The sequence below is a fragment of the Octodon degus genome, unplaced genomic scaffold, assembly GCF_000260255.1.
Source record: "Octodon degus isolate 3935 unplaced genomic scaffold, OctDeg1.0 scaffold00161, whole genome shotgun sequence".
NCBI classification, from domain to species: Eukaryota; Metazoa; Chordata; class Mammalia; order Rodentia; family Octodontidae; genus Octodon; species Octodon degus.
Window position 1 is genome coordinate 4,983,644 of NW_004524737.1, and position 15,077 is coordinate 4,998,720.

The window sequence follows — 15,077 nt, forward strand, 5'->3', positions numbered from 1 at the left end:
AAAAAGTTTTGATATTGATAAAAATACACAAAAATAAAAAAATTCCAAATCAGCATGAGAAGCAGAAGAAAAAGAATTTGAATGATATTATAAATGTCTTTAAAAAGTGCTATGCAAATAACCCAACAGGAATTCTTACAAATCAAATCATTATAAATCAAAGAAAAAAAGCCCACATAACACTGAAGGCACAGCAAAGAGAAAAATGTTTACTAACTGAAGAAACCCTGCAAAGCTTCCAATGTTGCACCAACAAGAATTTTTACAAGTTCCACCGTAATCTCCAGAAATCCTCAAACATGGGAATTGAAGTGACACAGTTCCATCAACTTCTTTGTGCAATAATTGAAAATTTTTCCTCATGCAGGAATTATATTCTCAAAGGTAAGAACAAAAATAAACTATTAATTTAACCAAATATTGTAATAGAATTTCAATGGTGAGAGATTAAGGTACACAGACCAGTGTAGTGGAGCAAGTGTAAGAATTTCGAACTTTCATTTATTAAGAGACATTCAAGAGTTGATGCCTAAAGTTGAGAAGTAACAGTATAGCAGTATGGACATTCATTTAAGTTTTGTAAGACAGCTTAGAAAACTGTACTTAAAATAGTTTAAAATCATTTGTAAAAATTATATTTAGGTAATAACATAATTAGTATTGGATAAATTACATTACTCTATGAAGAGCAATGATATTTAATTTTACTTTACATCATATATATATATATATATATATATATGATTATAATTTTCTTTGATAGAAATAGAAGTCAGTTATAAGCCATGAGAAATGTCAATTTTGTGGACAAGCATGCGATGTATCAATTATATTGATCAGCTCTTTACATTAACATTTGTGAAACATCTCCAAGTCAATTAAAACAATTAGTTGGGGAGATAACTCAGTGGTCTAAGCACCTGCCTGGCAAGCACCAGGACCTGAGTTCAATCCCCAGTACCATATTCCCTGTTGGCTCCAGAACTTCGGGTGCACTGGACTGGCCACCAAACCAGGTGTGGTGGCACACGTCTGTAATCCCAGCGCTAGGGAGCCTGAGACAAGAGGATCACTATGAGCACAAGCTGCATAGCAAGACCCTGCACCAAATACATAAAGATTAAAGCAATAAGAAGTTATTAAAAAGGAGATTGATCCAGTGCAATAAGAATTAACAGTTTCATTTCAATGAATTGGAAATTTTGGGGGCCAGGGAGATGGCTCAGTGGAATAAGCACTTCCCTGGCAAGCACAAAGGCCTGAGTTCAATCCGTGGTTCTGCAAAGAAAAAAAAAAAAAAAAAAAAAGGAGATGTTGGGTGTATATACCACTACATTGTAATTAGGAAAAAAAAACTATGTTCTAAAAATAGTACAACTTTAAAGTTATAATTTGAACAAATGAAGAAAATATATGCATAATATTTTCTCTATAGAGTTTCAGAAATCCGATCAGGTTTGTCTGATGTAGGATCAAAGTCCTTAAGTTTCTATGAAGTGATGAGAGACACTATATCTTGTTACCATGAAGAATATGAGGATTCACTCAGAGAAGGTCAGAATACTCTCAGGTGTAGCCAACTGGTGGGTGGGCTTAGAAACCCACAGTCATATTCAGATTTTACTGGTATCAAACCCATTGATCATATACCTTAATAACAAATAGGAGAAATTCATGGTGTTAAATTAAAATATATATTAATATGAATTGACTACACATGATCTGGTATGTTTTGATCTGCAAATTATTGTGTTTTCCTTTGACTGTATAAGAAGCGGTTGGTATTTTAAAAGAAAATTTGTTCATGCAAACACCAATGCAGATATTTTACATTACGTACTTATATTGCTTTTTACTAAGAACTATTATCTCAGGTTTAGCATTTTCAAATATTCATATTCAAAAATTTTTGAAGAGGTAGAGAGGCATGTGTAGGATATATATATATATCGGACTTCCTGTTCATTTATAGAAGGAAGTAGGAAGTTACTGTGTAAAGTATAAAAAACCCTACACAATAGTTCTACTCTTTCTTCATATTTTCCTTAACTTTTTGTCAATGCCAATAATAGCATTTGTGTATATGAAACCCATGCACCTAATTTATGCATTCGGTTACAGATTAAAACAAAACCAGTCAGGCTGGTGAGAAAACTCAGCAGACTGAGCACCTGCAAATGCAGGGACCTGGGTTCATTTCCCAGCACCACATGCCCCGCTGGCACCACTCTGGGTATGCTGAGCTGGCCACTGAAACCAGGCCTGATAGCACACCCCTGTAATCCCATCACTGGGGAGACTGAGACAGGAGGATCACTATGAATGCAAGCTGCATAGTGAGACCCTGTATCAGATACATGAAAAAAAAATTAAAAGAAAACAAAAATCTTACTTCTTCCCCATTGTTTATATTACAATTGAATGCTGGGTTTCATGATTTTTGTGTACCAGGACACTTAGATATCCATTCCTGTTAAGTGATTCTACTAAATATTGGAGATGATACAAGTTATATTTATTTCAGGAACAAAAAAGGCGATACGATTATGCATGATATAAAGAAGACAGACTCATTACTATTGTCTTATTGTGTGTGTGTGTGTTTGTGTGTGTGTTTATATTTGTGCATAAATGCATGTGTGTATGTACAGATATTTAAATGTACAAGTACAAACCCACTGAAGTGTGTATACGTATTTGCGTGTATGCATTTCTATGTATGTTCAAAGTGTCAAGTCTACTTCCTTAGGAAAACAAGAGCAAAATAAAAATACATAACCAGAAAAATTAAGATAAATCTTTCACCAAAAGTAAGAAGACCACGAGGTAAAGGAAAGAGGAAAGAGGGGAGAAGACAAGGATAGAAAGTGTTATGATGTGAAATGTTCATGTACTGAATGACCAGGAGGAAAGTAATCCTGATGTACTAAAAATGTGTACCAATAGACAGAAAAGCTGAAAAAAATAGAAAACAAAAACATTCAATTTAAAAAATGTTTTCTTATTTTATTGTGAATATTTCAATGCTTCAGAGTGAAATTAAATATAATTTACATATTTGATTAAGTTTATAAGGTTAGTAGTATTCTGTGACATGAAAATGATACAATTAAACAGAAATAATAGAACAAAAATATTTTCAGCGTGACCTTATAAATGTCAATGATAACTCTAAGTCCCTAGATGGATTGATATTTTATAGATTAGAGGATTATTAATATATTATTTTTTCATAAATCAGAATCATAAAAACATACAGTCAGCTCTAGAGTTGGAATTTCTGATCTTATGAAAGACTCAAGGGCTGGCCAAATAGCTCAGCAGATTAAAGTTCCTGCAAGCAGGTGCAGAGGCCAGCGGTTTGATCCTCAAGCCTGCTGTGCCAGCCCCGACCCCTGGGTGTGTTGAGAAGGTAACTGAGACTGGGCATATTGGAGCGTGCCTGTAGTCCCAGCTCTTGGGAGGCTGTAAACAGGCGGATGACTACAAGTCTGACCTAGTAGTGAGACCCTGAACACCCTGTAGACTCTTCCCTAAATAAAAAAAGACTCAAGTGTCTAGCCTATACATCAATATATTAATAATGTTTTTGTTCTAAATATGAGGATCATGCACAGCAAATAAAGTCATAGTTGTAAACTGGATAAAGTAGCTCATATTTCTAGCCATATTTATATTTCAAAACACATGCTGCCTTCTTAGGATCCACACTGATCAGTTTCTCCCAATGAAAGGTCTTTTTTTTTCCTTTTTACCTCAGCCCTCTCAACATGTTAAAACAAACAAAATGATAATAGTTTTTTATTATAAACACATTCATGAGACTAGTAAATCAATATTTTAATTCAAATGGGAAATTGTTATTTTATACCTTTTATATTGTCTCTGAAACCTAACACAAACACTGTCACTGTAACAATATTCATGGCTTTGATTTGGTATTAACTTTTTAGTAATTACTGTAAAATGAGTGCAGTAGTTGGATTTATATCTCTAAAGAGTAATGAACAGATGACAATTAACTGGTAATTATTTCCACCTGCTGAACTCTATTTTGAGAAGATTTGATTAATTAGCAGCACATATCTGTCATCATTAGATCCATAGTCTTTTATTTTTCCTTTCAAAAACAGCGAGGTGCTGTTAACTTTAGTTTAGAACATAGTCTTTTGTCCATTTTCTGGGTCATTGGTCTTGAACTCATTACCCATATAATGGGGAGTAGAACTACTGTTAATCAGTGTGAGCATGTGATTTCTCTCATAAAAGTGATAGCAATTTTGACACAAGAAAAACTTTTTTTTGTAAAAAATGAAAGTAGCCTTCTAGATGATTCAGTCAAAGGTTTAAGTGGCTTTGCATTCAAAAGATTATTATTAGTTCCAAGACATGTGTTTCTATGAAACCCTGTGATGTATGGAGCAATATGCTTGTGTTCCACAAAGATTCTTCAAATACTGATTTTCACTACAACAATGGTATGTGGCAGTGTTGTAGGTCCATAACCCGAGTATCTTTCTGTTTTAAGATTGTGTAAAAATGGACAACTTTCTCTCTTGACTCTTCTCTTACATGATGCATTTCAATGTGCACAAGTTTCCTAATCAGAGCGTGTAACTGGGGTATTCCCCATGTTTCATCTTCATTGTGTGTGTTAGGCAATAAGCAAAGGTCAGTATGTGAGTTACAGAGGAGCAAAAATGCAAACAATTGTTCTTTGCTAATTAAAAAAAAATCATGAACTCGCTAGTGTAGCAGCTCAATTGTGAATGTTAGAAAATTCTATACATTGTGTGAATCCAAATTGATAAATTCAGTTATACAAATTCTGTATGATTTCACCTAAAACATTTCACCCTGTGTTCCATCTCATTTGGAAGAAGAAAATCATACCCTGGAAAAATAGAAAATATAGTGTATGAACATTTACATTACTGAAGGCTTAATTTCTTCACTATATTTAGAGCATAAAATTTGCCTTGTCAGTATGAGTACTGGTTGGAGAAGTGGAAGCAATTTCTCCAACTCTTAGGATTTAGGTTATTGCATCTTATCCGAATTCATGCTGTCACTGTCCTATAAATGCCATTATGATGTATATTTACCTAGCCTCTTCTCAGGAGAACAGATTTTGAAGGTAAGATGTTGTCATCCACAGTTCAGATGTGTTTCTGATGCAACCTCTAACAAGATTAATATGTAAATAACAAGAGACAGTTCATTAAATAAGATAAATCTGTAAATGAGCCAGTTCCTATGTAGATACACCATTTTTCCTAGTGATCTCTGTGAAAGATATTTATCTATCTAGTTTCTACTCTTTTAAAAATCAAGTTGATTCCATACATAGATAATTTACCTTCATTTTCTTTAATAGAACTCTGTTCAAAATTTAATGCATATTTATATTTAGTATGATTATCCTTTCATATAGGAGGTTATAACATTGGGCAATATACATAAATAAATCTTAAAAGTCATAGCTTCGAGGAAATGGACAAATGACTTCCACGTATTCCTAGATTTCCTTGGCTGGTGGTTTATTTCATTAGTTGAAGCTTGTAAACAACCCCGGAACCATTCATGCATATCATTCACTAATTTAACAAGCCAGGTTCTTGTTTCCCTTTAGTTGCTTGACTGTAACAATTTTCAGTTTCAAAATAAGTCATGCTTGCTTTTTTCAAGAATCATATTCAAGAAAAATTAAAATGTCAAGTCATGTTCACTGAAAAAGAAGGAAAATAATAAGGAAGAAGGAAAGAGGTAAAGATGAAGGGGAGTCCTTAGTGCTTTATAAGCAGTCAATAATATTCTTTATTAACACTCAAGAATAAGGGATTTGGAGTCTCTGCAGCTAGAAGCAAATCCAGATGCCACCATCTCAGAAGAGTCCGAGCTTGGAAAAATGACTTACCTCAGTTTGTAGCTCAGAGTCTCCACATAAACTATAATCTACTTTTTGTACTTTCTATAAAATATATGAGTTGCTTCCATGAAAATTTTGGAGCAGAAATTACAGCACATAATAATTTTTCAGCTGTACCATTTTTAAATAATAACTTCTTGGTCTTACTACTATGCTAACCTAGTTGTGTTTAAATCTAAATCCAAGACTGGGCATAGTGGCATGTGCCTATACTCCCAAACTTGGGAGGCTGAAAACAGGAGGATCACTAAGAGTCCAATCTGTGTAGAGAGACCCTGTCAACCCTGTACTAAATACTAAATAGATAAATAAATAAATAAATCTAAAGCCAAACAACTCAAAACTTTCCTTTTCACACCAGAAAGCAAACTACCAAACCTTAATGTATTTTAGAAATGGTGCTCAAACCAGGCAATATTCATTGAGGAGCCCTACTTTAAATTTTTGACTTGATTGAAATTCCTTTCTCCAGGTGCCTCAATGACATACGTGGAAAAATGAAATTCTTTGGCTCAAAGACAGCTTCATAGAGTAATGTCTGATCTGTGATACTGTTGTTTGGCCGCACAGTTGATCTTGTGATAGGACAAGCCAGATGTGCAGCCAGTCATATGTCCACCAGGGCATTTGCTATGTGTACAGCAATAGAGTGAGTCCTGGTGATGTTATCAATAACCAAAGTAGAAAGTAAAAAGTGATGCGATGCAGGTGTTGGACTGCACTGTGTTTATAGTACAAAAATGACGACAGATCCTGTGTGCTGGGCAATAGTGATCTGTGGCCATTTCATCACATTTTAACAAGGTCTGAGTTATGAGTAAGTCAGAATAATTGAAGCAAAAGTAATCTATATATTCGAGGGGCACCTGCATGTGAAATTGAAGACTGAATTTGAACAATGTAATACTTTCATTGGGAGAATGACAGTAGGGATTGGGTAACCACAAAAACCATGGGGAAAGCTCTCTCTCCCATTTAGAGTTTGATTTCCCACTTCACAATCCAGCCTTATTTATTATGGGAAACTGTGTAAAGTGCTTAAATTGTACATGATTAATTTTCCTATGTGTGGATAGGATATAATGCTAATACTTATCTCATAAGGATAATATGGAAACTTAATGAATCCATATACATAATCTATGTAGACTGCTCCCTGAAACTGGTAAACTCAACATGAACATCCAAGTCAGACACAAAAAGAATTCACGATCACGTTCATCATATGGAACTTTATTCATCCATTCATCTAATTTTTTTTTCAGTTTCCTTCCCCTTGCTTCTATCCATCGTCCCCTTCCTATTAACAAAAGTGTTGTTTCCATTTTGTTTCTTTTCTCGTTTTTCTTTTCCCTTTCTTTCTTTTCCCCTACCCTCTCTGAATGGTGCCAATAAAAGTAATGGAAAAGAATAAAAAACATTGAATTCTTCTCATGATTCAAGGAGTTGTACAAGTGAAACACTTGTAACAAAATTAGGCACTTAGCAAATGCATCCTTTTCTTAGAAAATACAATGAGATGTTGGTTGCTTGGTGCTGCATACAAAGAATGTATTTGAGTATTCTTTCCCACTACTGATCGCAAGTAGCACTGTTGCCAATATATGTGGAATAAACTGTCATTGTCCTTGAACCTCAATGTCTTCTGCTCAAAAGTGGGATCAGTCAAGATGCTCTGAGGTTATAAGAGGATTAAATAAAACAGCAAAATTAAAAGCAATTGAAAAATTTCATCTGAAACCTCTTTCCTCAAAAACAGTACGAGGTGTATAGGAATCAGTGAGGAAGATCTACCCTCTAATGTGTACCAAAAATTTGACATAATGTCTTATTTGATATTATTCACAGTCATGCCCTACAAAATTAGAGCAACATTTTAAACTCTATTGGAGTGTTGTTCATGAAAACCTATTAATAATTGTAATTTCTCAAAACAGTATGTTAACATGTAATGAAACATTTTACACTAAAATACATTTTCTTTATAAAATATCATTATACTTTCACTAGTTTCTTTTGGTTTTTTTCTTTTTCTTTTTCTTTTTTCATTTTGTGTATTTGGTCCAGGCTCACACTACACAGCTCGGACTCGTAGTGGGTGACCCTCCTGTTTGCAGCCTCCCCGCTGCTGGGATTGCTGGCATGCGCCACCACACCCAGATTCTCTTTCATTGGTTCCTGAAAGAACTGAAAGCCCTAGTCTCTAGCCTTCGTGGAAAAGTGCTGTGTTTTGAATGAAAGAATATAATTTCATTTAACATGAAAAGCAAAAAGGTTACGAAACTTAATGCAGATTTACAGATATAGGTTGCAATGTGGATTTGAGCTTGATTTTAACCAGGAAGCTCACGTTCTTCGCTTTATGCCTTAGCACTGCCCAAGCTCTCCTCTGGCACTGCCCCTCACCCGTCTACCGGAGCCTCCTCCTTCTCCCTGTTGGCTTTCCCTTGCTGGTAAACTTTTATCCCCTTCCTGTATCTGATCTATTCTTTAACACCTCTCAGGAATTTCCTTTCTTTATTATCAAAACATCTGTTCCCTTCCAGTTAGTAACCACATTAAACAGAATCAAACAGAGTACGTTTCACGGAGATATTAATTACTTATAATGGCATGTGATCTGCCTCTAAGAGCACTCGCATTTCTTCAAAAGAATCCTGAACTTGAAAGCCTTTTTTTTTTCTTTCCAAAAGATTGGCTTAATAATATTCAGTTGCTAGGACTCCAAGAACAAAGTATCACAAATTGGGTGACTTAAACATAAGAAATCTATTATCTCACAGATCTCCATGCTAGAAATCCAAACTCAAAATAAGTTTGTTCTTTCCTAGGGCTGAAAGAGAAAGAGCTATTACAGGTCTCTTTTCTCAGCATTTGGATAATTGTCTTTTGTCTGTGTGTTCCCATTATTTTCCTCTATGTATCAAAATCCAAATTTCCCTTATTTAGAAAAGAAAGTCAAATTGAATGAAAGCCTAAACATAATGAACACATCATCATATGATTACATCCCAAAAGATTCTTTCTTGAAACAAGGGCGATAATTCTGAGATATTGGGGGTAGGATGTAAACACGTGACTTTCAAGGGTAGACATCTCAGTATAAACCAGTAATAGTACAGACTGAAATAGAATAAAAGACTAGTTGTTGTGAACATTTTCATTGGAATATATCTCTGATATTACTCTATAAAGAAAAAATCCTTTATTCCTATGTACAATGCAATTACCACAGCCCATGAAAGCTTTCCTAGTTAGTGAGAAAATACCCCTTTTTTGTCTTTCTGTTTTACTTTATCCAGCTTTATTCATTTGTTTGCTTAACTTCTTAAAAAAGAATAAAAACATATTAATACAGTGATGTGAAGGATTTCACAGCTTTGATGTGTTGGTATTTGGAATCCGAAAATAATTTTACTGGGAGGTTGCAAAGGTTTTGTTTAGTTTGTCAAGGAAGGCCTATCCTGAGTATTGCCTCCCATTTTGTCTCATCCTTGACCTCTGTACATTAGATGCCAGTGGGATCCTCTCGCCCACACTACTGAATGTCTCTCAGATGAGAGCGCACACAGCATGAGAGGAAAATCACCCGAGGTTGAGAACAACTGCGCTGAACAAATGCAACGGAAATTCTTGGACATTTAAGCCATCAGTAACTATGTTATAAAAATATTCTTTTAAAATAGTTTAAGAATATTGTCTTAAACAAATGTATGCTCCAATTGCCTTACTATACAATAAGGATAAAAAATTTCAACAAAATCTAGGAAGAAAGCGCAGGACACAAGAATAAGTGATAATTAAATGTTTTAATAATTAAATTTAAAAAACTGACTGGAATTAATGAGCAATGAAATGGTAATTGTATTTCGGCTGTACTTTTTTTCTTTCTTTGTTTCTTTCCCTTTCTTGTATTTTAGGGAAGGGCATACAGGGTGTTCAGGGTCTCACTACTAGAACAGATTCTTAGTGATCCTCCTGATTACAGCCTCCCAAGAGCTGGGATTACAGGCACGTACCACTATACCCAGCCTCAATTGCCATGCAAGGCTAATATGGCAGGCCAAGGGATCAAATCCCAGTCCCTAAGCCTGCTTAAAAGTGCTTTAACCCGCTGAGCTATTTGGCCAGCCCTGCATGACCCTTCCCTAAAATACAGGGGGTGACGGGGAAAGATAGAAAGCTGCATTGTGCTTTTCTTTTTTTTTTTATTTAGGACAGGGTGTAGAGTGTGTACAGGGTGTCACTGAGCAGATCGGACTTGTAGTGATCCTCCTGATACAGTCTCCCAAGTGCTGAGATTACAGGTGCACGCCACCACACCCAGTCTCAATGGCCCTCTCAGTGTGCCCTGAGGGTGGGGCTGGCACAGCAGACCAGGGTATCGAACTCCTGGCCCCTGTGTCTACCTAAGCAGGCTCTTTAATCTGGTGAGATAGTTGACTGGCCTTTGAATTGTGCTTTTGTATTCAACCCAATGATCTTTTAAAAACTGCATACTTATAGCACTGATAAACACAATCTATTTGATACATTTATTTAATCATAATTAGTATATAGCGAATGTTAGCTGAATATTGTGTGCAAAATATCAAGGAAATAGTAACATTTTTGAGCTCAAAATAAATTAGATCTCTTACTTCTGTTCCTTGATCATAGTCTTACTTTGTTTTGTTCTTCCTTGACAAAATACTGTACACTAGGTAATTTCTAGGTTCACACTATTGCTTGAGTTCTCCTCTCCAAGACCCCTGATATAACTTGATCATCAATGTAAGTGATACAAAGTGGACATCTTTTAAAAATTTAGAATCCTTAAAAGGGAATATCCTTCTCCAGTGGACTAGACTCAATTTCCTGGGACCAGGGGGTAACTGTTTGCCCATCCCTTAGGCTTTCACCCTTTGCACTCATATGCTTGCCTTTCCGATACCTACCATGAGTTGAGGTAGCATAAGGCCCTTGTGAGATGTGACCTACTCTGAATTCTACAATCATGAGCCAAAATAAACTTTTATATACAACTTGTCTAGAGGCTGGCAGCCTCATCTTCTGGTGAGATTGTTTCAAAGGCGGCATCTTCTCATGTCCTGACCCAGGAGTAAAGAGGAAAGGCAAAAATGGACTTAGGAATGCACACTTCAGCCCTGCTTGTAGGAATTTCTCATATTTCAGTCTCCTCTTGAAGGCTCCCTCTCAGTATTGTTGCACTGAGCATTAATTTTAAGATAAATTTTGGAGAAATTGCAAATATTCAAACCATAGCATTCCACTTCTGGCCTTAAGCCTCAAGTTCCAACCTCATGCAAAATACATTAATTCCATTGCAATTAACTTATTCTACCATACCATCAACAACATTAAGGTCTACATCTAAAGCCTCATGTAAATAAAATATAAGCGAGAACTCAAGGAGCAACTCATTCTGAATAATGTTGATCTGCAGATGTTAGTCTATGAAATTAGACAAGTTCTGTGTTTCTAAAATGCAGTGGTTACACAAGCATAGTACCATTATAGACAAGAGACACCAGAAAGGATAAAAGAAAAATGATACAAACCAAATCACAAAACCAACAAAACAAATATTAAATCATACTGCTTGATAATAATCTCTTCTCATTCATACTATCTTGAGGAAACTGATTAGTGTGGTTGGAACTCCAAGGATCCAGGAAGTCCTGTATCTCAGCTACATTAGATGCAGCCCGCAGGTAAGCCCTCATGGACTGAAGCTACAGTGCCTACAGTTCTCTGGCTGGTATTGCATAATGTTTTAGAGTATAACCATTAAGTGAGCTTAATTGTCATATATCAGCATAACTGGATTAAGAAACATTTAGCAGATGTGGAAGGGCCCTCTGAGAGGGTCTGTGAGAGTGTTACCAGCAACACCTGGCAAGCTGGACAGCACACTGAGTGGGGAAGACCCACCCTGAATGTGCTTGGCACCATGCAATGGCTTCTGGCCCAGGTCAAAGGGAAGAGGAATGCAGAGAAGGTCGACTACATCTTGGAAGCTCCATTCACACAGCCCTGTATGCTTTGCTGCTGCAGCCTGTTGAATATCAGACTCCAGTTTCTCCAGCTTTACAACACAGACTCCATAGCAACTCACAGGGAGCTGCCACCCCTTCAGCCTTGAAATGACACTACATCTTTGATCTCTCATGTTCCATTGTGTCCAGCTTCTTGAATTGAGAAATTATTAGGTCCTGTGGATCTCCAGCACACACAGAGGAACTGTGAACTCCCCTGCCCCTGATCCTGTAAGCTTATCTAGTAAATTCCCCCTAGAGGGCTCTAGAAAACCCTAACAATACAAATAACTTCTTCAGAAATTCTTTGCCTCTTGGCTCCACTGGAAATTTTCTTAAGAATATGGTGGTCTCTGTAGTGGGCCCTACTCCACAATGAAACAAATGAGTCCCGGGGGGGACTCTGAAGCAGCCCCATCCCTGTAACAAGTCTCAAATGAGTCCTTTGCTAGGCATCATGTTTAAGTTAGGCAGGGACAGTCATACTTCCACATCAATGCACTGTGAACTGTAGGTTTCACGTGTCTACAGCTATCACCTATGGTCACTGGCAACAGTTACCCACCAGGCACTCCACGGTGCTATCCCAAGACATCTCCATGTGCACTAGAATTATAGCTGACACAGCCAAGCGGAGATGTCCCAGTGACAAAGCCTTGAAGCAATGGTGCAGGGAGCCCTCATTTCCATGTGTCCTTGTGCCTTTCCCTTAAGAAAATTCTTCTGTCAATACCATGACATTCAAGGCATAGACTAATGTGAAAGCCTCCAAGATCTCCAAAAATCCTTCAAGATCATTCTGCTATTGTTTTGTCTGATTGCACCTGCCTTTTCAAAATATCTGCATTAGTTTCATGACCCAACATGAATTTGAGGACTCATTGTCATGAGTTAATTACCCCATCAATGCCAAATTCAATGTTTTTGTTTTGGGGATTAAGTCCCAACAATGATTTAGGAGGTGACACAGACATAAATATTATACTCACATGTCATTACCAGTGGTAGGCATTTTCTTTATATTTCCTCATGTATTACTTCATTCATTTCCTTTTTGGTGCTGGGATTGATCCAGAGTGTCTTGTGTACTAATGAACACTCTACCAACTGAACATATGTGATAGCCCATTAATGCACTCTTTATTCATTTGTTAAATTTTGGTGATTACTTACTGAGTACCAGATGTTATGCTACATATTACAGAAGTAAAATCATTTACACATTGTAGATACACATGATGAGTGCTGTTTTTTGGAGGATGCAGGCTTCAGAGCAAATTGACAACTGGTTGACGAAAACCAATTAGGTCTTAGTAATTGATTCAAAGGAAGAAATGTATTCCAGGCTTATCTAATATGTGGGTAGGTCAACAATTCTTTTTTTCTGTCATGATTAAGGAAAGATAGTTTTGTTCCACTGGACATGAATGCGTATGCTTGAAGCCTTACTTGTTTCTGGCAGCAGAAACAGACACAGAGATACTCTCCCTTAGGTGGAGTGACAAATTTCAGAACAGGAAGAAGAGGATGTTAATCCTCAATGGCGTTATGACATAGCCAGATAAACCCTTGCTTTAAGATGGAAATTCTGCTACTGCTTTCTGTTACTGTATCAATTACTTCTCCTTTTTAAAAGAATCCATATGTTTTATGTTTAGAACTATATTATTTTTGTATTTTTAGTGAAGGGTCTACAGGGTGCTCAGGGTTGCACCACTATATTGGACTCATAGTGATCTGCCTGTTTACAGCTTCCCAAGAGCTGGGATTAGAGGTGCACCACCATGCCCAATCTCAATTGCTGCAGCTTGCCTCAGGGATGGGGCCAGCATGGCAGGTCAGGGGATCAAATCCCTGGTCCCTGTGCCTGCTTGAAGGTGCTTTAATCCACTGAGCTATTTGGCCCACCCTTATAACTTATTACTAAGAGCATTCTATCCAATTCAGTTCACCTTAGATGAAGATAATAGCAAAGATGTAGCAATAGCACATTTTCTCATTGTTTTGTGTTGCTTTGAATTCTCTGATGCTCTTTATTTTAGGCAGGTTAAACATCTTAGATGATGTGAAGATGAGTAAGTTTGTGCATGCCCTATAGGGAAGGAAATAGATTTTTGAACATGGATAGGACTATTTATTTGACTTCATTCTCATTCAATCATGTTTGAACTCAAGAACATTATGACTCAGACCTCACTGAGAGCCTGTAACAGGTACCATTTGATAGCCCAGTTGTTTGCATCTATATTTCACCATTTCTGTAACTTACATCTCAGTTTTCAAACCTCAGCATCCCTAATAATGATTTTATTATTGTTTATTTTTCTGTCTATGTGTTAAATTATAGAAGTAGTCTTGGAAAAAGTAAAATGCATATGTGGGGCTTGGAAAATAGTTTCTTTTTAATTTTTTTATGTTGAAAGAATGCAAAACTATACAGAATTTCAAAACAAGAGGATAGGAAATTAATGCTTATTATATTACCTATGTTTCCCATGTAAAGACTTTACGTCCTTGAGGAAATTGCAATACAAAGGTATTCCTTTGCTCCTGTATGTAGGGTTTGTATTCATAGTCATAGAATTGACCTTGTTCCAAATAGAACCTAATTTACCTTGCATGCTACCTATATGCTCCCCCTCTTCTGACGGATTCAGTTTAGGAACCGAAAACCTTTTTTCTATAGTCCTTCAGCCATCCTGATGGATGACTTTATAAGTTTTTCCATGTTACTGCTTTGCATAAATTTCCAGATTAAAAAGCTTCACAGATGTTTTGTTTTTATCAAATATATCAGTTTGGAAGACTATATTTTATAAAGGAAAGCATGAGTTACAACTCCCTGGAAACTGTCATCTTTTCAGTTTGTGATATCCATTGATGAAATATAAAAAATTTCCCTTTAGAATATATGTCTATCTTTATACCTACACTTCTGAAAAAAAATACTTCTTTTTCCATTACAGTGCACAAGCCTGGTGTAGCACAAAGGAAACGTAATTGCTTGGAATCATTATCAAGTTTAACCTCCAAGAAGGCCCAGAGATGTTGCCTTAACTGAGATCTCTCAGTCTGAGAACGTTTCAGGAAAAATAAAAGACAGTTCCAAA

The 15,077-nt window shown here is 36.3% G+C and overlaps 1 pseudogene across 1 annotated transcript in view; it reads left to right on the forward strand.

Annotated features, from left to right (window-relative positions):
• Positions 1–299: 299 nt before the first annotated feature.
• Positions 300–15,077, forward strand: part of LOC101592244 — a 33,636-nt pseudogene continuing 18,858 nt past the window's right edge. The window contains exon 1 of the transcript XR_001117319.2: positions 300–384. The product of XR_001117319.2 is annotated as a signal recognition particle receptor subunit beta pseudogene (transcript). The remainder of the gene's footprint in view (positions 385–15,077) is intronic.